Below are 19,159 nucleotides of genomic sequence, written 5' to 3' on the forward strand. Positions count from 1 at the left end.
CAGATACAGAAAGATGAAAAAGCAAGTTGCAGCAGGGAATGTCAAGTATGACTTCTTTGAGTTAAACAAGACAGATACAGATAAATAGAGATGTATATCTATATGTGTGTATATATAGACAGATTATATATATATATATATATATGAAATTTCTGCAAGGACACACATCTTAAAGGGGTTACCTCCCAGAATTGGGAAAGGGTGTGTGAATTTTTACTTTTCACTTTCCACCTTTATATACTGTGTGAATTTCTTAAGATAAATGTTGTTAGTTTTGTGTCATTTAAAACAAAAGGTAACCCTAAGGCTTGAGGATTGGAAGATAGGCAAGGTTGTGTTCCTGCTAGGGAATGGGGAGAAGTCAGACATCTGGCAAGAAAGGAAGCCTGTGGTTGCACTGGATGTATTAGAATGAAGGGCAGTAGTGAGGGTCTGAGAAGTGTGGGGGCGGGGGGGGGAGTTGCAGAGGGGCAATTGAAAGTGGGCATAATGGGTATGATTACCAGACAACAGAATGAATCAGAGGAGAGCTGTGTAGGTGGGAGGGCAGAAATGGAGGAACAGAGAGGATTTTGAACAATGCTCACTGAGCATCAGCTTTGGGGTTGACAGATATAGGACAGTGTTGTTGCAGTTGCTGCTGGTTCAGTGGGGTCTCTGGGAGATGGCAGGTCTAAGGAGGGGACCCTTGAAGGATTAGGGTTCCACGCAGTCAAAGAGCAGAGGATTGTGCTGAGGTTGTACAAAGGCCTGACCTGAGCCGTGAGGCTGCAGGGGGGCAGTGCAGCTGTTTAGTTGAGAGGAGCAGTCCCAGAAAGGGGCAGTGGCAGTGGGGATGGAGAAATAAGAACAGAGTAAATAAGACAAGGCTTGGAGAGAGGCAGCAGGGAGGGAGAGTGAAGAGCATTGTGAAGAACTGAGTGCAGATCTCAGCTTGTGGGTTCCAGATCTCAGCTTGCCCATCTGTATGATATATTTAATTAAAGTCACGAGTCAAGAAATAATGCACTTGATAGGTATCTATGATTGTTAGCTCAGGTGTTGGGCTCAGACTTACCAGGGTTCAAATCCTTTTACCACCAACGGCTAGCTGTGTGACTTGTGCAAGTCATTATTGTCTCTGAACCCGGTGCCCCTTCTGCAGGTGGGGATAACCTGTTGTCATGGAAATGATGCTGGCAGGGCCTGGCACAAAATAAGCGCTCAACAAAAGGTCGAGCTATAACCATTATTATCAAGAAAACCACTGAGCACAGATCCTGCCACAGGCTCTGTAAGCGCTCAGTAAATGTCAATTCATGCTGTAATTCATAAGGCAGAGGACGAGAGCCAGGAATCCGCGGGTTGCCCGGCCTGCGACGAGGGGCTGTTGGCGGTTCCCTCCCTCGCACTTCCCCCTACCCCCTCAGTCATTGTGTATTCTCTCCCTCCCTGCCCGCATTAAATGTCCCAGCCGGAAGGCAGCGGAGGTGCGGGCTGGGCGGACCGCGTGTGGACACTTACCCTTACCGCCGCCGGCCACGTCCAGGGGCGTCTGCAGCCACGAAGCTCTGGGCCGTCCCGCCTCCCGCTGCTGCAGCCCAGCCGGCGCCCGCCCCAGGCATACTTTTCCCATCCCGTCATGGGCGGGAGAGCTTTCCACCCGGTCACGTGGGCTGGCCTGCAGAGCGGCCGCGCACTCTTGGGCTCTGGTTGGAAAAACCTTTCAGCTCCTGTGACAACTTGATTGTGTCGATGGATCGTACCGTGCGTAGAACTTGTCAGTGCATTTGAAGATGTCTGTGCAGGAGAGTGATCCTTATCCAGGCGTTTGCAAGGGTGTGGGTATGTGGCACATGTCTAATGAGGCCTGTGTGTGAGCATGCATCTCGCTGTGAATCTAGGAGTACTGTGGACGTGACAGCTTATAACAGAGTACCTTTCCATGTGTAGTGAATGTAAGGGTGCTCCAGAGAGATCATGAATTATGTGTATGTGTTTAGTTTTATGTGTGTGTGCATGAGAGCATGTGTCCAAATATACGTCAGGGCTATGTCTGCACAAACACATGCATATATCCAAGCTTGCAGCTTGGTGTGCAACAGAAGTGTACTTCAGTTGTGGTATGTACACACTAGTGGTTGGATGTCTATGTTGGGTGCATGTTTAAATGTGTGTATGAGTAGGCAGTAACTGCTTATCAATGTGTATGTGTGTGATACTGTGAGGCACCTGTTTGTGCAGTGTTTATATGTAAATGTACCTTGGTGTGGGTTTTGTCCAGATGTGAATGTATGCACATACATAATAATGGATGGGGGCCCCTGTGACCCCACCCTCATCTCCCTCCTCCCCAGAGCATGAGGCTTCACTGGCCTCACTAACTCTTTGGCCGAGGCTCAGGTCCTTGAGAGACATGCCCCTGCTGGAGGACCCCAGCCCCCAGATGGGCAGGGTGACCATGTTTAGGTAGCAATTAGACACCAGAGGAAAGAAAAGTGATTAGAGGCCTGGCTTTTGCTTTTCCCTATTCCTTCCCCTGCTCTCTTTCACTAGCTACCAGCATTTCACTTGGCTGCCAAAGCATCTGATGAACAGATGGTATATGACCCAGGGTTTATTTGAATGCAGATATGCATTTAGATTCTCATGCTGGTTCCACCACTGTAGACACGTCAGTTACCTCAGGTAATATTTCACTTTCTGAAAAGTAGGGAGAATAATAATTACATTACTTGCTCTGTCTTTCCCCCCGGAGTTGTGGCACTCGCTCACAGAGAGGTTTGGTAAGCCATTGAGCTATGTAGAGAATTAATATTAAGTAAATATTATTTGAGGATGAAAGTTAGTGGGCTCAGCAAACATTTAGTAAACATCTAGTATGTGTCAGCCCCCATCTAGGTGCTGGGGATCTAGATGCACCCGTACTCAGCTGTATCTGACTCTTCGTGACCCTACGGACTGTAACCTGCCAGGTTCCTCTGTCCATGGGATTCTCCAGGCACGAATACTAGAGTGGGTAGCCGTTTCCTCCTCCAGGGGATCTTCCTGACCCAGGGATTAATCCCATGTCTCCTGTGTCTCCTGCATTGCAGGCAGATTCTTTACCACTGAGCCACCTGGGGATCTAGAGGTAAACCAAATAGACTTGGTGCCTGGCCTTGTGGAACTTAGAATCTAGTGGGGATGATTCAGGTGGTTTCATGTGAAATGTATTACAGAAGAGGGAGATACTGAATATGAAACTGGGAGGTCAGGGGAGGACCTGGGGCAGCAGCGTTCAGTTGAGCCTGAGGGATGGCGGGGGCTTGTCTAGGTGTAGGGGAGTTGAGAGAGTGAGAGCTCTGAACTCTCATGTGATAACATGTGAAGTGGAGTTTGGTGTTTTGATTCACAGGTGGTTGGAAAGGGTGGTTGGTCTGCTCCCAGATGTGTCAGGAATAGACAAGGTGAGGGAACCTGGCTAAGGATGCCTGGAGGCCACTCAGCATCTAAAGGGCTCAGGAAAGCCCCTCTCCTAGGGTAGGGAAGAATCTCTCTGTTACCCACGGGGCTCCACTGTGACTCAGGCTGAGATCACGGGCACACCCTTGTTGGCCAGAAAATGGTTAATGAACAGCATAGGGAAAGGCAGCGGTGCCACACTTAGCATCGGGCAAGCGTTTACTGGCCGCATCAAAAGGAGTGGATGTTTTCCCAACTTTTGGAGGTGCCCTGGAACCCAGGTCCCCTGAAGCCGAGGAGATTCCTGGGGACCGTGTCCTGTGGGTCTTTGCAGTGGTGATGGTTTCACGGAGCAGGAAATCTAAAACATTCATGACATGGCTATTCCGGGAGCTGCTTCTAGCTACATGGGGGCTCAGGACTTCTTCTCACTAACTTATTTATGTTTTTTATTCAGTCCACGAACATGTATTACCTGTTATGAATGTGGAGACAGAGAGATGAACTTCTGGTCTACAGGAAAATGAATATGAGCACAAATTAAGATACAAAATACAATATGTCAGGGGAAAAGTACAATGTGTTATAAAAAATGAGAAGGCTTCCCCCCTTTGATTCAGTTCAGTTCAGTTCACAGTTTCATTCATGTCTGGAGAACATGCTCACCGTTGAATGAGAGATGAATACATTAGGATACTGATGACCACAGAGGGTTTACAGTCTGATAGGGGCAGCCATGTGCCTGCCAGGGTAAATTTGCTTTTCCACATCTGTCCACGCCTCTCATGAGTGTGCCATCCCCTGCCGCAGAGGTTCTTGTTGTTCAGTCACTCTGTCATGTCTGACTCTTAGCTACCCCATGGACTGCAGCATGCCAGGCTTCCCTGTCCTTCACTATCTCTCTGAGTTTGCTTAAATTCATGCTCAATGAGTTGATGATGCCATGGCTGGAAAACTAAAAACCCGTTTGCTAGGTTCCTTGCTGCTGGGTTCCTGTTTGAGATTTAGGTTTAGTTAGTCCTGTGTGCTTGTGCAAGACCTGAATTCAAAACTGAGTTAGGAAGAAAAGCTGATTGAGTTTGGAGAGGAGGCAACAGCCTGGGAGAAATCCATTTTGCTGGGATCAGCCCAAAAGGCACAGCATGGCTCTGGAGTTCTGGCAATAGCTCCTGGTCTCCAGATTATACCTAGGATGGTGTGTTCCTGTAGCCAGAGACTGGGCCAGTTCATCCCTGAACTCTAGCTTCCCGATTGGATGTGTGTGTGGGGCAGGGGGGTGTGGGGGTCCAGTACTATGGATGGTGTTCTGGGAATCATTCCTGGATACCAGGCAGAACTCGCTCTGTGCTGATTCTGAACTCACTTGATTTTCTTTGTTAATTCCAAGTTTCCTTAAAATAGCTAGAAGGGTTTTATCTCTTCACTTGAACCCTAATTGGTATGTTATGCTGTGAAGTACAGGTGCCAGAAAAGTCAGAGAAGGGATATGAGTGCACATAGGAACAAGCAGGGAAGAAATCCAGAGGACTGCAATTCTTTCCTCTTTCAATTTCACCTCCTACCCTCAGCCCCTCTTCCATCCTATAATCAATCTTCAAATGAATTAATCAATTGAATTGATTGTGTCAAACAACTACAGTGCACAAGGCACTCTGTTGTTGAGTGTCACAGTTGTGAACGGATACACAAGGTCTCCACTTATGCAAAGACAGATGTTCTACCAGGACTCAAATATTTAACACAGAATTCAAAATAATGATAAGAGTTATGAAGGGAAAGAAGAGAGAACTGTGGGAGAAAATGAGTGTGTGGAGCCTGCAAGAGAACTTATTTTGATTGAGAGGTCTGGGAAGATCGTTCAAGTAGGTAGCGTTTAAGGTGAGCCACACAGGAATAAAAAGGAGACAACTGTGCCAAGGGCAGAGGAGGTGCAGGAGAGGTGTCAGGCAGCAGGAACAGAGTGTGGAAGACCCATGTGAGCCTTTCTCAACGTCTTCCTGTTGCTCCCTGTGTAATAGCCATAGGACAATGCCTCAATCCTCAGCCTTTTTGTAGCCTCAGTAACTGAAAGCCCTCTGTGATTTGTCATCCTCCCAGACATTTCTCCTGTTTTTCCCATGTGACGGTGTTCCTCGGTCTTGGCATTAGTGACATCTGGGGCTGGATGAGTCTTCCACTGTGGGGACTGTCCTGTGCCCTATTGGATGTTACCGCTGGCCTCTACTCTCTAGGTGATAGTACTTAGGCCTCTGCCCCTAGTTATGACAACCAAAAATAACTCCAGATATTGCCAAACGTCCCGAGAGGGGCAATGTTGCCTCTCTGAAAACTGCCGCCTCCCTGCCTGCTCCCTGCCCCCTCCGCTTTGATCGGGTGGTCTTGCTGGCTCCCAAATGCACCTTTAACCTTGTATGTTTCTGCACCTCCACTTATGCAGTTCCCTCTAATTATTACCTGCTCTTCTGCCCCTCCACAAAGCCTTACCCATATTCGTACAAGAAATGCATGGCTCTTATCTACCCAGCATCCCTCTGTCCTTTGGTTGTATTGGATGACTCTCATGTGTTTGAGTGTCTGCCCAGGTGTGTGGACCCATGACCTTTCCTTCTGTGTCCAGTTAAGAGCCAGAGGCTGGATGTGAACCAGTCAGCCCCCCAAGCTAAGCCAGGCAGGCTTTCCATGGGCTCTCCATGGAAGGACACTCTTCTCTTCTGAACTGTTAACTCTGAGTACAGAGCCCTAGACTGCCACCAGCAGGGAACCTGCCACTTGGAGAGGGCCTGCTCCAAGCCTGTGACCACATTATTAGAGCCTTTTGTTCAGAGACTTGCGCTAAAGCATTCACATTCTCTGTTCTCTCTCACCCCCCTTAAGTTAGTTGGGATTGTTTCTATCAGTTATCACAAAAAGTGTCCTAATTCAATTTCCCTCAATGCCTGGTTCAAATCTCTCCCCTTTCATGAAATCCTCTCAACTTAGGACAGTCTGAAGGGGATGTTAGCTTTGAATCCATTGCTGGTGGTTTTCTGGAGCCAGCAGTCAATTCTTTGCCTCTTTTCCCAAGTTTGAGTTTAGTGACATCAAGCCGCTATTTGAAATCATCATAGAATAATTATACCATGGAAATCAGCAAATACTACAAATCAGGGGTCTCTTTTTCCGACCACAGCCAGTTTACCAGCATACCACTGTCTAAATCTTCTCAGTTTTACCCCCATTTGAATATTAATCATTCACTACTTTGTGACATCTCTTGCTTTTCTAATATGGTGAAGTTGGGAAGGCAAGTGCCCTCAACATAGGCTGCATCTAAGCCTTCAGAATCTCAAAGGAGGAAAGGTCTTGAGAAATAATTTGGCCCAAGGTCTTCACTTCACACACAAGGACAAAGAGATCCAGAGACCTTCAGTAACTTGATAGTTAGTTGTGAACTAGTAGTAGTTAGTTGGTAGTTAGCCTGAGATCTTTTGACTTACACGCATTATTAAAATACAGGCCTTCCTGGTCTTCCTCTGTGCCTTTTTCAACCTTTCCTTTCTCTGATTTTGGTACAAAAGAGGGTTTTAAAATGATTGTTGAATCACTCCAAATAGCTAATGGCCAAGATCCAAGTTGTCAGTGCTTACATTCAACAAGGGACTTCGAGGTTGTGAAGTCTCCAGAATGAGATCATTCCAGATGGGTCTTAATAACGTGGCAGTACTGGGGAGACAGCTGTTCACAAAGGGGACTTGCTACCTTCCCGTGGAAAGATCACAATGCTGGAGTGAAGGTTGGCTGCCCTGGGTGTTACAACACTTAGAATGAAACAAGATGATAGTTGAATTGCAAGGAAAGCTTTGCAGATTTCTAAAAATTCAAAATACACTATTTTTTTTTAAATACAGCTGTTCTATATCCAGTAATTTATCCTGGAAGTATTCATATGGGTATCCATTGCAACCTTGTTTGAACTAATAAAAGACTGGAAACAATCTAAATGTTAAGCAATACGGGACTAATTAAATAAAGCATTATATATATATGTGTGTGTGTGTATATATATATATGTATGTATGTACACACACAGGCAGAACTCTATGTACTATTATGGAATTTTCTCCAAGACATACTATTTAGTGATAAAAATAAGGAACAGAATGGTATGTATAGTTTGCTGCCATTCAAATTTAAAAAAGAAGAGGAGAGGCTTCCCTGGTGACTCAGTGGTACAGAATCTGCCTGCCCATGCAGGAGACATGGGTTCGATCCCTGGTCTGGGAAGATCCCACATGCCACGGAGCTACTGAACCTGTGCTCTGGAGCCCGAGAACTACAGCTCCCGAAACCTGTGTGCCCTGGAGCCTGTGCTCCACAACAGGAAGAATGCTTGCAGTGAGAAGTCTGTGCACCACAACTAGAAAGCAGCCCCCACCACAACAAGAGGGGGGGAAAAAAGCCCACACAGCAATGAAGATGCAGCACAGCCAAAAATAAATAAATAAAAATTTTTAAAAAAGAAGAGTTGAGGAAAGCACAGATGCACATGGATGTATGAACATATTCTATCTCTAGGAGGATATATAAAAGCTTGTAACAGCAGAAGTTGTCTTTGAGAGAGGAACTGGAAAATAGCAATAAGAGAGAGTTGTATTTTTTCGCTTATGTCTTTTGGAATAATTTGATTTTTAAAACAATGGAAATCATTACTTAACACTCAATAAAATAAAAACTAAAGAAATACTGTGTTGTGCTTCTTAGAAATTCTTCTTTTGCTCTGATAGATGAGTTAGATATGGGGATGTGGCAGAGAGTTTAGGGAGCTAATAATAATATCCCACTGACAATTATATACTTACTTTTTGGAAAAAAAAATTCTCAAAGAACAGTCTGTTGCAGTCTTCCACTTTTGGGACAAGTACAGTTGAAGGAACTGGGGTCCAGAAGCAAGGCCATCTTCTCAAGGTCACACAGCGAGAGAGGGGCAACACTGGGATGAGAGCTCAGAACTCGCCCAGGCGTAAGTTCCTTCTTATTGGCCATGTTTAGCTGGGCAGAGGGCTTCAGCAAGCATAGTTTTCATGGGAAGAAAAAGAAGAACCAGAGAATTCTAAGGGGCTCTTCTGGTCTGAGGTTTCAGGAGAGTTAAAGGCCTGAGCCAGCTACAATGTCCCAGCACAAATGTCCCAGCACAATGTCACAGCCACAATGTCCCAGCACAAATTAAGTCAGACCAAAATAGACACCACTTATATTCAACGGGAAATGACCCAGAAAAGATCCAACCAGTTTCCAGATGTAATTTGAAAGGCTTCAATTGGAGAGACTTCATTTTGGAATCTGATGCAAAAACCTCTTGATCAGATTTCTCAACTCAGTTTGTGGATCAAAAAATGAACAGACGTTTGATTTGAGGGAGATGCCCTGTTAAGAAAGTCTAGAGCCTTCTGGTTTGTAGAATCAAGCTTAGAGAAAGTAGCCTATGAGTACAGGAGGCAAATCTTTGCCATGCTTTGCCAGCATAATTTTGGGAAGGAATACGTGAAATACAGAGTCTGTCCCTGCCTTTTGGCCGAGAGGAACAGCAGACATCCCAGATTGAGAAAATGAGGCTTGCTGAAACTGCATAAATGAGATTTACCTTGTGGCTAGAAAGAAATGTTTTATTCTGTTAGCTGCTGTGATGTGGAAAAAGATTAATTTCTCTAAACCTTGTATTTTAAAAGATTTCTGCAGATTTAAGAAATACTCAGAAGACACTTAACTCTACACATCTCATCCACTTTATTATAGGTATGGTAAAAAATTTAAAAAGCACACAAGAGTCTGTCTAATGTACTACTGAATATGAAGATAAAAGTTTACGTGCACACACATTTTTAACCACTCTTTAAAGACATGCAACCTGGTAGCTGTGGCTGCCTCTTAGGAAGAGAACTGCGGAGCTGAGATGGGGTGGGAGGTACAGCCTTCACTCTACTGTCTCCATTTACAATATGCCTGTTTCACATTTTAAAAGTAAAACATGCTCTTAAAAACCTCAAAGGGAAAAACATACCTTTATAATGGAGAGATTTGGTGGCCAATCTGTTAATCAAGTAGGGAAATTTAGCATTACCAAGTGCATGAAACCTGATGTTTACATGATACATCCAGGTTTTAACCTGACTATAATTAAACCTTCACACCTAACCTCTGATTAGCAGAAAGCATAGGGAATAGAGAAATTAGGTGAACACAGGAGAAAACAATCAATTCAGAGAGTGAGGCATTCTTCAAAATGTTAATGTCACAGAAATATTAAAAGGAGGTTTAAAAAATTAGGAGTAAAAATTTTGGGGGGCAATTGCAAGAAGTTTGAATATGGTCTGAGTATTAGACAATATTAGGGAATTATTGATAATTTTCTTGTGTGTGAATAGTGGTTTTGTGGTTATATAGGATAACGTCATTCTTAGTGGATGCATGCTGAAGTATGGAAGGAGGAATCACGATGTTGGGAACTTATTTTTAAATGGTTTAGAAAACACACATGAACACACAGAAATTCACGTACACACATGAACAACCCCTCCACTCCACCCCACTCCTGCTACACACGCACACAGAGTTGATTAATATTAAGCTGTATTCTTAGTTTCAAACTGAGCTCTGTGATGTCAGGGCTGGGACTCTGCAAATGACCTTTCTCCTCTGCCATTGGACCTTCTGCTAGTCTGCCTGTAGGGGGCTCTAGGAGAGAATGAGTAGTCTAAAGGAGTCGCAAAGAGCTTGCTTGTTTCTGTTTTGCTTCTGTTACTCTCAGCCGCACCCAAGCAACAGTCCCTCACCCTGGGAATGACATTTATTTTCTGTAGAAGCAGTAAGTTTACATTTTTTCCACAATCTCAGAACCAGCCTCATTATGCTTCTTCAGACATACCTGTTGTTGCTGTTCAGTTACCCAGTTGTGTCTGACTCCTTGCGACCCCACAGACTGCAAGATGCCACACTTCCCTGTTCTTCACTATCTCCTGGAATTGCTCAAACTCATGTCCATTGAGTCGGTGATACCATCCAACCATCTCATCCTGTGTCCCTTCTCCTCCTGCCCTCAATCTTTTCCAGCATCAGGGTCTTTTCCAGTGAGTCAGTTCTTCACATCAGGTGGCCAAAGTACTTGGAGCTTCAGCTTCAGCATCAGTCCTTCCAATGAATATTCAGGACTGATTTCCTTAGGGTTGATGGGTTTGAACTCATTGCAGTTCAAGGGACTCTCAAGAGTCTTCTCAAACACCACAGTTTAAAAGCATCAATTCTTCTGTGCTCAGCCTTCTTTATGGTCCAACTCTCACATCTACACATTACTACTGGAAAAAACATAGCTTTGACTATACAGACCTTTGTTGGCAAAGTGATGTCTCTGCTTTTGAATATGCTATCAAGGTTTGTCACAGCTTTTCTTCCAAGGAGCAAGCATCTTTTAATTTCATGGCTGCTGTCACCATCTGCAGTGATTTTGCAGGCAAAGAAAATACTTGTATCAGCTGGCTAATGCCTTCTCTGTCCCAGCTCCATGGGACCCCTAATCCAAGCTTCTAAATTTTATTAATCCTGAGCTCTTCTCCTATTTTCCCAGCCCTAGGGATGGTAGCTGCTTTCTGTGTTTACTACAGTATTCCTTTTACCTTTCTAGTTCTCTAATACCTGGTTGACAGTTCTTTAAATTCTCTCTGCAAAAGTACCTGGTGGCGTTTGCATCTCCTGACTGAACCTTGACTGATACAGAAATTGGAACAATGGATCTCAGGAAACAGACCCCCTTTTTTTAGGTGTTTGGGTTTGTCTTTAGACTTGAGTGCGAAGTTGAACTCCTTGTCATGGAAATGAGATGCTAGTAACTCAAGGCATGGAGTGGCCCTGATTAATCAAATTGTTGGCTGTAGATTATTGTGATAAGGAACCTCCTGGGGACCTCCACTGCAGGGGGTATAGGTTCAATCCCTTGTTGGGGAACTAAGATCCTGCATGCCATAAGGTGCAGCCAAAAAAAAAAAAAAGAACCTCCTAAAGCAGGTACTGTAGGAAGCAAGTACAAGAGAGAAAAAGCAGACCCCAAGAAAGGCATGCAAAAGCATTATCAATCTTGCTGACCAGATACCTCAAGACGTATGACTCTTGAATTAAGTCCAGAGGGAACAGAAAAACATCTTGAAAGCAGGATGTGTGCCTGGAGGTGGGAAGCCATCATTAGACTGTTCCATGACCTGGCGTCTCTGAGTCAAATGTTTCTTGTATCTGGGGCTTTGTTATTTAGACAGCAACCTAAATCATTAGTTAAAAGTAAGTCTCTCTTAGTTAATCTTCATGTCACACTCCTAGCCTATCTTTAACAGCCATATGGCTCCATATGCTTCTGAGAGCACGTTCTCCCTTGCACGTACTCCCCTGCCTGAAAACATACAATAAAGCTGACTTGATCAGTTTGGGCACCTTCACCTCGGAGCGGTGTTGGTCCCCTGACCCTCGCTTTCAATTCCTGTGTCTTTCTCATTCTTTCTCTGTATTGTGTTTTTGGGAAACCCTGGCTTGTTGAGTTGGACTTGACAAGTGGCGGCTGAACAAGGACCTGAAAGTGAAACCAGCCTACGAGGCTCAGCTCGGAGCAGCGGAGAACATGGGGAAATCCAGCTGGTGTGGAGGATGACTGAAGTACTTGGTAAGTACATTCCTGTGGATTTGTCAATCAGGGTAACAATGGGGCAAAATCCTTCTAAGCATGCAGAATATACGCAGGTCTTAAAGACTTTGTTGAAAAGGTCGGGAGTGCAAGACTCTCAATCTGCTGTTAGACTTATTTTCTGCTATTGAAAAACATTGCTATTGGCTTGATCTGGCCAAAGGAACTTTAAGGTATAAAGAATGGCAAGAAGTAATGCATTGCTTGTGCTGAGCTTATCAAAGTAGAGAAAAAAATACCCTTGTCATTATGGTCATTAGGAAATCTCATTCGCACGGCTTTGGGTCCACTACAATCCGAGGTTTCCGAGTCTGATGATTCCACTTCTCAAACAGAGACACAATTAGAAGAGTTACACATATATGACAACAGTGATTCAGAGGAGGAGAAAAAACCTTTAAAAGCAAAAATTAAAAGAGGGAAATGGTATGGAAATAATGAACAAATTTTGTTTGCTAGAACAGCTTGCCCGTCTGCACCCCTGGGTGAGTCTCTTCCTTTTGATCTGGAGACTCCTTGGGATGATGGCTTTATGTTAAAGCCACAAGGAACCATTCCCAACCCGATCTCTCCATTTCACTGGGAAATTCGGGGAGTTCATATGGCTAAGTTACAAGGTGACGAAGATGCTTTAGCTCTTCCTGTAATAGTGACACAGGTTCCACCCAGACCTCAATTCCCACATAGAGGATTAAATTATGATTATAACCCTTTACCTTTTAAAGCTATTAAAGAGATCAAACAGGCTTGTACTCAATATGGAACTAATTCTCCTTATACTATGGGATTGATTCAAGGTTTGTCCCAGGCAGAAAGACTGATCCCTCATGATTGGGAGATGGTTGCTAGGACCTGTTTAACTACTTCTGAATTTTTACAATTTAGGACAATGGTGACAAGAAGAGGCTAGTCAGCAAGTTCATAGGAATGCAGCCGCCAATGCCCCCCACCCCCCGCCCCGTTAACATTTCTTTAGAACAATTGATGGGATCTGGTGCATATTTTGGAATTCAGGCCCTTAACAAAAAGAAAAACTAGAAGGTTTAACCACATTAGTTAATGAACAAAAAGAATTGGGACATGTCATAGAATCTACTAGCCCCTGGAATTCCCCTGTTCTTGTTATAAAGAAAAAATCAGGAAAATGGAGAATGTTAACAGAAGCTATAATTGAATGGCTATTTTTACCTCATAAAAAAGTAAAATTGCTAACCACCTATATAGATATTATCAGCAAACTGATTTTTTAAAATATGTAATCATACTCAACATCTTTCCGTATATGATCCACATAAAATTATAGTCCCTCTTTCAAAGGAATAAATTGAAATTCATATATGCAAAATATTGAAAGGCAAATTGCTCTCTAATTTTATAGGTAATATTGTCATTTTCCATCATCTAAACTTATTAATTTTCTAAAAAAACATACCCTGATACTACCCAAGATTACTAAATCAGACCCTATAAAAGATGCTGATATTTATTTTACAGATGCAAACAAAGATTTTAAATCTGGATATTTTGGCCCTATAGGAAAAAATTTGACAATCCCAATATTCTTCTGTACAAAAAGTTAAATTAGATGCTATTCTTACTGTTTTGACGGATGTAAATGCCCCCATTAATATTGTTTCTGGTTCCCAATATGCTGTAAAAGTCACATCTCAGATTGATTACAATCCCTATGTCCAATCTAATAAGATATCAAATATTTTAAAAATTACAATCAGTAATAAATAATAGGGCTTATCCTTTCTATATTACCCATATTCATTCCCATAGCCAACTTCCTGGACCATTAGTGGCTGATAATGAGACAATAGATACCAAACTTATCTCTTTTATGACACCCACTCAATTTCATGAATTAACTCATACAAATGTAAAAAGACTACGATATATATTTCAAATTTAACTGCAACAAACATCATTGCTGTGACATCATCTCACAATGCCCTACATGTCAACAAACTAACTTCATCCTGTCTTTACCAGAAGGTGTTAATCCTTTAGGATTATACCCCAAAGTTATATGGCAAACAGATGTAACTCATATGCCAGCTTTTGGAAATTCTGGACTATTGACACATTTTCAGGAATGATTTTTGCTTCACGTCATGTAGGAGAGACTCTCCATTGCATTTCTCATTTTAAACAAGCCTTTGCATATATGGAACTCCCCAAAACTATAAAAACAGATAACGGCTCAGCCTATAAAAACCATACTTAAAAATTATTTTTTGAAGATTGGTCAATTCAGCATATAACTGGAATCCCCCATAATCCTCAAGGTCAAGTGACAGTAAAAAGAGACCACCACACATTAAAACAAACATTATTAAAACAAAAAGGGGGAGAGAGGTATGGATTAGGGCCTAACTCCCCTAAAAATAAACTTGCTGTAGCCTTATTTATATTAAATTTCTTGGATATTAGGGGAAGTAATGAAAAGCCAGCAGCCGAAGTACATTGGGATGAAGTACAAACATCTCATGAAATAATTGGTAAAAAAGAACAAACACAGACAGTTCACCTAAAAATATATGGAAAGATGATAAACAGTGGAAAACTGGGCTTATGCTTAAACAAGGACGAGGTTATGCTCTTATTTTGACAGAGGACAATGAACATCCGTGGATCCCAAGATGAAAAATCCGGTATTGGAAAGAAAAGAACATGGTTTGACACAGATCCCGTTTGAGCCACCAATTGGAGCCATGTCTCAATTAATACTTATACCAGGTCCATCCAAAACTAAACGGACACAGATCGCCATTCTACCCACATAGGGACAAATAAAGAAGCTATCCCAAGAAGCTGAAAAGATACTACATAGGCGAAAACTTCCTAAAACACCTGACAACCTGTTCTTGGCCATGGTAACATTGTTAACAATGGCGGTAAGTGTACAGGCTAGTTCCAATTATTAATATTGGGAGTGAGCTTCCCCGGTGGCTCAGATGATAAAGGTGTCAGCTTGCAATCTGGGAGACCTGGGTTCGATCCCTGGGTGGGGAAGATCCCCTGGAGAAGGAAATGGCAACCCACTCCAGTACTCTTGCCTGGAAAATCCCATGGATGGAGAAGCCTCATAGGCTACAGTCCATGCGGTCGAAAGAGTCAGACGTGACTGAGCGACTTCACTTTCTTTCTTTGTATGTTCCTAACCCACCTCTATTACGACCAGTTACATGGGAAGATTCAACAGTTCACATTTTTGTGAATGACTCAGCTTGGCTTCCCGGCCCCTATGATCACAATCTCCCAGATAAGCCAGAAGAAGCAGGGTATATATTAAACAATTACACTATTGGGTCTGAAAGTACCTCCATTTGCATTGGACATGGAGAGATCTATTTAAAAACGGATTATCAAAAATGGTTATCTGTTGTTAAATCTACTAAGGATGATAAGACTTCCTTTTTTCTTGTAACCGCTCTCACATTTTTAGAAAAGGAAAATAACGTAATACATTATAGTCCTCCTGATATTCCAGAATGTATTATGAGGATAGGACATGGAATAGAAGACTGGATACAATGGAATAATTGTAAAGGAGCAGAAGGCCATCTATTGATCAACACTACTGAAGGTCGCATAATTGATTAGGGACCCAGAGGGACTCCAAAATTAAAAGACACCAATATCCCCAGTCCTTGGATATACCAAGGGACTCTTCAGTTCAGTTCAGCTCAGTCGCTGTCATGTCCGAATCTTTGCAACCCCAAGGACTGCAGCACACCAGGCCTTCCTGTCCATCACCAACTCCTGGAGTTCACTCAAACTCATGTCCATTGAGTCTGTGATGCCATCCAACCATCTCATCCTCTGTTGTCCCCTTCTCCTCCTGCCTTCAATCTTTCCCAGCATCAGGGGCTTTTCCAATGAGTCAGCTCTTCGCAACAGGTGGCCAAAGTATTGGAGTTTCAGCTTCAACATCAGTCCTTCCAATGAACATTCAGGACTGATCTCCTTTAGGATGGACTGGTTGGATCTCCTTGCAGTCCAAGGGACTCTCAAGAGTCTTCTCCAACACCACAGTTCAAAAGCATCAATTCTTCAGCGCTCAACTTTCTTTATAGTCCAACTCTCACATTCATACATGACTACTGGAAAAACCATAGCCTTGTCTATGTGGACTTTTGTTGGCAAGTAATGTCTCTGCTTTTTAATGGGACTCTTAATACATTTGGTAATGAATCTTTGATTTTGCATGGAGTAGGATTTGCCCTTCCCTTTCCACATTTAGTTCACTATCCTATTCATAATGAGATATGGAAAATACCTTTGGCTTTGAAAACTCTTGAGACATGGAATGGTTGACATACTGAATATATTTTAATGATCCTAAAACAACTTTTACAAACAACTCTACTCATAATATCCAAGCTTGTGTTAGACTTCCTTTTGTATTCATGGTTGGTCCAGCTAATTATGATAAAATTACAGGACTTATAAATTGTTTACAGTGTTCCTTTTACATATATTTAGATAATGCTATCCCATCCAGTGACAGCTTACATTCTTAAAACTAGAGTGGACATTTGGATACCAGTAGATTTACAAAGAATCTTGGCAAGAAAGTCCTATACTGTATGCCATTGAAGAAATTATTAAAGGTTTAAAATGTGCCAAAAGATTCACTGGAATGCTTATAGCTGCTATTTTAGGTATTATGGCTATCACTACCACTGCCACAGTGGCTGGAGTAGCTTTACATCAATCTGTTCAAAAAGTACAGTTTGTACAAGAATGGCATAAGGATGCTGACATTTTATGGTCCACTCAACAAAAAATAGATGGAAAATTAGCTTCTCAGGTGGCTGATCTCCAACAGACAGTAATACTGTTGGGAGATCAACTGGTTTGTTTACAAAAGCAGCTAAGATTAAAATGTGATTGGAATTACACCTCTTTTTGTGTTACAACACATAAATACAATCAGTCAACATTTAATTGGGACAAAGTCAAGCAACATGTATTAAATCAAGAAAATATTTCTCTAGATATTCAAGATCTACAACATGATATATTAAAAATCTTTAATAAAAAGTTGGATATAATTTCTGGATCTAATTTACTTGCTACTATTGCTAATGGTATCCTCTCTAAATCCTCTTAAACAGATGAAGCCCTATAGATATGGAATTATGTTAACCTGTGCTATAATTTTAATTGTTTTCTTTTGCTTCTGTGTAGTCTGGAGGAGAACAGCGAGAAGACAACATCACCAACAAAAATTAGCCTTTCTTATAATTACTTCGCTTGCTGAAAAACAACAAGGGGGAGATGTAGGAAGCAAGTACAAGGAGGAAAAAGCAGACCCCAGGAAAGGCGTGCGAAAGCATTATCAATCTTGCTGACCAGATACCTCAAGACATATGACTCTTGAATTAAGTCCAGAGGGAACAGAAAAACATCTTGAAAGCAGGATATGTGCCTGGAGGTGAGAAGCCATCATCAGTCTGTTCTATGACCTGGCGTCTCTGAGTCAAATGGTTTTTGTATCTGGAGCTTTATTATTTAGACAGCAACCTAAATCATTAGTTAAAAGTAAATCTTTCTTAGTTAATCTTTATGTTACATTCTTAGCCTATCTTTAACAGCCATATGGCTCCATATGATTCTGAGAGCACATTCTCTCTTGCATGTACTCCTCTGCCTGAAAACATATAATAAAACTGATTTGATCAGTTTGGGCATCTTCACCTCGGAGCAGTGTTGGTCCCCTGACCCTCGCTTTCAATTCTCTTGTCTTTCATTCTTTTGCCGTATTGCGCTTTCACGAAACCCTGGCTTGCTAAGCCAGACTCGATAGGTACCTTGGGGGGGACCCAAGTGGCTGCTGGGAATAACAATGACTACAAGGACTGTGGGGTGAGATGCCTCCTTCTGAGTGCTTTGGAGTGCTTACAGAAGGAAAACACACTCAGCCCTTTAACATCTCAGCTCAAGTCCCAGTCAGAGAACTAGAGAGAGTCTATGACAGCCCCTAAAGGTATCTCAGATCCATCTGAGTTACTAACTCAGACGCAGGATTTCATTGTGAAGGTTGCAGAATTTAATGTAGATTGAGTTCACAGCTGATATCCCTCAGGGAAAGTTAGGATGAGGGCTGGGGAAGTGTCCTCAGGACTTGGAATGAGTAACGTCCAGGTGGACTCAGATGAAACTGAGAATCTTAACCTCTAAGTCACTCTGAGCCTTCCCCTTCTGTGTCTGAGATTAGGCTTCTTTTGCTTGAAGTTCCTGTAATACCCTCACCTGAGACAGGTGACTGAAGGAGATACTTATACTCTTCAAGACCTACCTTACTGCTCTTCGCTGCCACTAGACCTATAACTAGGGTCAGATCCAGCATATTCCAAGGCAACAAGTACAAAGTCTGAAAGAATGTATAATGTATAATCCAAAAGAACTACAAGATTTTTCTAATTTATATAGGCAGAAACCTGGTGAATATATGTGGGAATGGGATTCTAGGAGCATTAGACCAAAAAAGGCAGGATATAACAGGCCAAATGCACTGATATGGGTATACTTATCAGGGATTCTGGACTTAATATGTTAGCTTGTGTAAGAATTCACTTACTTTGAGAACCCGGACTGAACAGTGAGCTACATATAATGAGTCTGAGATCCCAGAACTTCCCTGGCACAAAGTAGAGACAGGAATTCAGAGACTTGGGGAGACAGAAATGTTGGTAAACTTGTATGTATGACCTTCGAACTTCCCTCACCCACTACCCTCAGTGCTATATGGTTCAAGAGGGCCCAGAGGGCACCCCTTCCCTGAGATACTGAGCAATACATTAGTGAGGAGATCACCGATATCCTCAAAAATCTCTGTGGTGGCTGTTCTCTGTGGGCTGGTAGGACGGTAGAAGGTGCTGCCACTGAGATGAGTTCATGGATTGTGGTGGGGTCGATAGGATCCTGGAGTAGCGAGGGCCACGCGGCAGTGTTCAGTCCTGAGGGATAAGGCGGATGCACTTAAAGCACAGCAGAGACAAGATGGAAATCAGAGTGTTTTGA

At 42.7% G+C, this 19,159-nt stretch overlaps 1 protein-coding gene and 1 long non-coding RNA gene across 4 annotated transcripts in view; one reads left to right on the plus strand and one right to left on the minus strand.

Annotated features, from left to right (window-relative positions):
• C1QTNF2 (C1q and TNF related 2) overlaps positions 1-19,159 on the minus strand; it is a 61,319-nt gene that overhangs the window by 24,574 nt on the left and 17,586 nt on the right. Inside the window, exon 1 of one of the 3 annotated variants that reach the window (XM_065919033.1) lies at positions 1,504-1,605. The exons of 1 other annotated variant lie outside the window; for it this stretch is intronic. The gene's annotated coding sequence lies outside the window, so the exon portion shown is untranslated. Of the gene's footprint in view, positions 1-1,503; positions 1,606-19,159 lie in introns of those variants that run through there. One more of the 3 variants, XM_065919035.1, reaches the window with a different exon arrangement.
• Positions 11,870-17,931, plus strand: LOC136168675 (uncharacterized). The gene is made up of 3 exons (XR_010663341.1): positions 11,870-12,100; positions 14,742-15,024; positions 17,324-17,931. It is a non-coding gene; the product is annotated as an uncharacterized lncRNA (long non-coding RNA).

The sequence above is a fragment of the Muntiacus reevesi genome, chromosome 1, assembly GCF_963930625.1.
Source record: "Muntiacus reevesi chromosome 1, mMunRee1.1, whole genome shotgun sequence".
NCBI classification, from domain to species: Eukaryota; Metazoa; Chordata; class Mammalia; order Artiodactyla; family Cervidae; genus Muntiacus; species Muntiacus reevesi.